Source organism: Sycon ciliatum, chromosome 10 (genome assembly GCF_964019385.1).
Source record: "Sycon ciliatum chromosome 10, ocSycCili1.1, whole genome shotgun sequence".
Lineage (NCBI taxonomy): Eukaryota > Metazoa > Porifera > Calcarea > Leucosolenida > Sycettidae > Sycon > Sycon ciliatum.
Window position 1 is genome coordinate 23,570,642 of NC_088652.1, and position 5,000 is coordinate 23,575,641.

The window sequence follows — 5,000 nt, forward strand, 5'->3', positions numbered from 1 at the left end:
GTGCGGGCGGGTGTGTGTGAGAGAGAGAGGAGAGGAGGGAGAAGGGGGGGGGGGGGCAGGGCATAGCAGAAACATAGACAGTTCTTAGACAAAACATGGCAGAAAACACTAGACAACTATCCTACTTGAAAGCATGAACAAGTACAGCGTAGCAGCTACTTTGGAGAATAGCAGTATTAGTCTAATGTCTAACAGATTTGTGAGATTGCTACTATGTACTTGAAGTAACAAGATACAGAGTTGGACATTGTTACTATTACATGTATATCACTATGGAGAGTATGACTAATTGTGTGTATGCATTGTATCATATCCTTGTCAGAGTTCAATCCCTCCAACTATGCCGGCACATCCTATCCCTACTGTACGAATGTAGTAGATGTCGTCTATCCACCGGGATCGAGAAATCGCCCGTGAGGATTGTTTGCCAGCAGTCCTATTGTAGGACTGCTGTCTGCTGCCGCTGATTCTGCACGGGGGAAGGATATCGCACAGAACATGACAATCAGTCATTGTCATTGCTTTTAAAAGTGCCACTCAAATCATTTTAAAAACACACAGTATTTCTGGTATAAAAGGAGAGAGAGAGGGGGGGGGGGTTATCATAATCTTGGAAGTACTTACCACCCTCTAGGCATATAATGCATAATACATAAAAATAATTATGTCATTTGACTGCCGTTCATGTGCATGTGCTGCCATCCATAATGGCACTGGCACAAACAAAGCTTCTACATGGTGTCAGTTCAGAGCGAAAGGCACACTAGGAAAGTTAGGCCACACGTTTCTATTTCTATGTTTCTCGTCACCTGAAAATCTAAAAACGTATGCGAGAGGTGGAAAAAAATAAAAAAATGACCAAAAAAGAAAAAAAGTTTACCAGACCTTTGTTCACACTAAAATCCACCAATACACCATGCAAAATAGCGTCCATAGTTAGCAACTAGTATGCGGTAGGAGCTTCTATCACAATCTGTGCATGTGCAGCTAGATTGCCCACAAAAAAATGCCGACCTCGCATCATGTGTCGCGCAGGCCACGCCACATTATGTACATGTGCATGAGTGTGCTGGTACCCACATGCACAGTCAGTGCAGCACAGTTTTTTTCTTTTTTTCTTCCAGATTCCTGAATCGTATGGAGGCGGGTGACGAGAAACATAGAAATAAAAACATGTGGCCTTATACAATTTCAGTCGTACTGCTTAATAACTTTTTTCCACCATTGGTAAAGTTTTGTATGTACCGGCATCAAGTTCGTTGGGTTGCCAAAAAAATTCGAAGGCTGAGGTGTGGCCTGGTCTAGTCAGAAGGCATTCTCCTGTCTGTAAATCTGATAAAGTAAAATAAAATGACAACAACACACATCTTCAAGCATAGTACGTGCAAATACTGCGCTTGGTAGGAAGGTGCTTGGCGAAAAACGTGCAAGCACGATCCATAGGAGATTTTGCGAATGCCATCCATGCCACGCCGGCACGCCGGAAAGCGAAGCAACTTACTGTAAAACCAGGAATTTTCAGTGGTGTAATATTTTCAGTATTTCCCAAAATCAACGGTTCGGTTGCGCGAAAATTTCTGTAAACCAGTTTTCCAGATGAAAAAATGCACTTTGCACACCGTGTGACATGGTATGGTTGAATTTTAGGTCGCGAAAATAGGTTACCGAAAATAAACCTCCACAGAAATGTTCCGCTTTTACAGTAGCAAAAAACAAAATCACAGAAGAAATATGCGAAAAGACACTGATGAATTTTGTCAAAGTGCAAAGTGGGTGTACGACACCATCAATCACATACTGTAAATCATAATTATTATTTTAACGACCGGCAAAGTTAACGATTCTCTGATTTTCGAAGGTTAGCGGTTTGAAAAGTTAACGATCTTCTCAGACAGATGCAATAATACTAGGAATTCTACATTAAAGGGGAAGTTAAGGCAAAAATTAAAATTTCACCAGTTGTAGTCTTCGGGGTGCTGAGTCGAATGGTCGTGGTCCGAGGAAGCTGAGACGCTCCCTTCCTACTTTAATCCCAATCGAACTCGCGCACTTCCACCGAAACTGGGTGACTGCGCCCTACAAGATGGGGATTTGTATGCAAAATGTAACTAAAAGCGCCATTTCCTTCTTATAAAAGCACGGATGACCGCGATTGGCCCATATGTTGTAGTCTTTTGGACGCTGAGTCGACTGGTTTTAGTCCGAAAAGGCTGCGATGCAGCGTTCCTCCTTTATTCCCAATCGAACATGGTTGAACAAGCGGTCACGTGCTCCTGGGTGCCCAAATCACCTGGTCACCATGCCAGCAGGTGACAACTTTCACACCAAGGTTCAACTCGAGTTCAACTCGAGTGACAGGACTGCACCCAAAAAAGGTCAAACAGGCTAGTAAGTTGTACCCTGCAGGCACGGTACAACTTACTAGCCTGTTTGACCTCTTTTGGGTGCAGTCCTGTCACTCGAGTTGAACTCGAGTTGAACCTTGGTGTGAAAGTTGTCGCCGGCTGGCGTGGTGACCAGGTGATTTGGGCACCCAGGAGCACGTGACCGCTTGTTCAACCATGTTCGATTGGGAATAAAGGAGGAACGCTGCATCGCAGCCTTTTCGGACCAAAACCAGTGGACTCAGCGTCCAAAAGACTACAACATATGGGCCAATCGCGGTCATCCGTGCTTTTATAAGAACGAAATGGCGCTTTTAGTGACATTTTGCATATAAATCACCATCTAGTAGGGCGCAGTCACCCAGTTTCGGTGGAAGTGCGCGAGTTCGATTGGGATTCAAGTAGGAAGGGAGTGTCTCAGCTTTCTCGGACCAAGACCATTCGACTCAGCACCCCGAAGACTACAACTGGTGAAATTTTGATTTTTGCCTTAACTTCCCCTTTAACCCATTGAGGGCTACAGGGCCTTTCATCTGAGACTCTGAAGAAAATGCTAAAAATATGGCCAATGTACAGCTCCACAACTTCATAGTCTAAGAAACTAGGTTGTTGAACTCTTGTGAAATGTTGACCAAGGCATATAATCATCACGCTGACCAACTCGATATAGTTCCTAGAAAGGGGAACAAGATGCTATACGACACGTAAGTTCATCCAAATTGCGTAAAATACGAAAAAGTCGGCAATTTGAGTTGAATCACCGGACGAAAAAGAAGAAAAAAAAGTATCCAAGCGGGATTCGTACCCGCAACCTCTCGTACTGAATGCCGGAAATGTACCGCTCGACTCTGGGGTCTCTTGCAACCCTACGCTGGAACACGGAGCTTAGTACGGTAGGATAGCCTGTCAGCCCGAGTATATTCGGGCTCAGCGCCCTGACGTCATCCTGAATCCCGAATATATTCGGGCTCAGCAGTCAATGGGTTAAACTCGTTGGGCCTCTACTGAATTCAATGACCACAACAAGAAAATAATTCTCTCATTTTGAGTATGCATCGTTCTATTTTTCCATCATAACATTGGTTCCACTTTACCAAATTTAATTTGACCCATCTTGGGCTCCTGGAAAGTTCTTGGAGAGGAGACTACAATGAGCCCAAACTCGTCAAGGAGATTCATTGTTGTCCATCACAGTATACCAGGAACTCTGCTGCGACATGGTCTTGAGAAACAAGACATCGATCTCAGGAGAATAAAGAATTGAAATTATCCAGAGGGTAAAATATTCAAATTTTTCGATCTCCTGCCGCTTCGTCAAAATTCATCTGAGAGACTTCGGAGTTGTTCGAGCTGACTGCTGAGTGTCTCTGCTATCATCTAGATCTTCCGATTGTTGAATTCCGTTGAGAATTGACCGAGTTACGATCCGTTGAACACGCGCTGCATGCCATAATGTGAAATGATCGATTTCAATCGTGCGATGCCCAAATGCATACGACCAAGAGTATATGGGGTTATGTACACTTGATACGACATATCTTTGCTCGTTAACTCGTTGGATTTACTTGTTCGGTACATATTCATGATCTACAGTAACTAGGTACAACTTGTACAAATCGACTAGCAACTCTTGAACCCACTATACAACTTTTGCTGTAAAGACTGCACACCGCATTGCGAAGGTTGAGTCTCGATTACCTGGTCGCAGTGGGTGCATTATGCTTCACTGCGGGTGCAATTTGGACTGCATTGCAAAAATGCTGCTGCGAATTCCGCATATCGCATTGTGTACAGTCAACTTCGCTAATAACGACTGCGGGTATAACGACAATTCGCGAATAACGACAGAATTTCCATGCCCAGAGCAAAGTCCCATCCCACGGTAATACATACTGTAAGACATGTATATATAACGAGGAAGTAAATCTAACGTTTTAACGGATGACATTTTTTCGTTATAATAAGATCCGTTGAGGCCGTATTGCTTCATATATGCTGTGTGTGGATATGGCAGAATACTGCAAGATCGTTAACATATCTTCTCGTTAACCTATGAATTTTGGACAATCGTTAAATTTGCGACTCGTTATAATAACATGTCTTACAGTATAATGAGACTTCGGGTATAACGACACTTCGCGAATAAGGACACCTTTTTGATGCCCCGCCGAGTGTCGTTATAAGCAAAGTCGACTGTACTGTACACCACGCTCTTTTTCGGTGTAACTTTTAACTTTGATGATTTCGGTAGAGAAACCAGGCACCTAAATTTAGAATTTTAGATTACACCTAAATGGCACTGGACTATGCACTGTATGTAATGGGAACGCTGGTCGCCGAAATCTACTTCGAAGTACGTCACACCTGAAACCTGGTGGTCCCCTGACACTGAAATGTTACTACACCTAACAGTACAGTCTGCGAGTGCTTAGAAAAGTACAGTCCTGCTCAATGAAATCCAGTTGCGGCACTCAAGTTTGCGCCTTGCACCATTTCGAATCCCAGTGTTCGCATGGCTAGGGCTGCGCAACGCCCGGCGCGTACCTGAGTGCATCGACTGGATTTCATTGAGCAGCACCGTACATGTTATACAGAATACTGGTTCATTGAGGACGT

The 5,000-nt window shown here is 43.8% G+C and overlaps 1 protein-coding gene across 1 annotated transcript in view; it reads right to left on the reverse strand.

Moving 5' to 3' along the window:
- The window catches only part of LOC135826019 (location of vulva defective 1-like), a gene marked incomplete in the record, with an annotated part of 37,984 nt that overhangs the window by 21,705 nt on the left and 11,279 nt on the right, over positions 1-5,000 (reverse strand).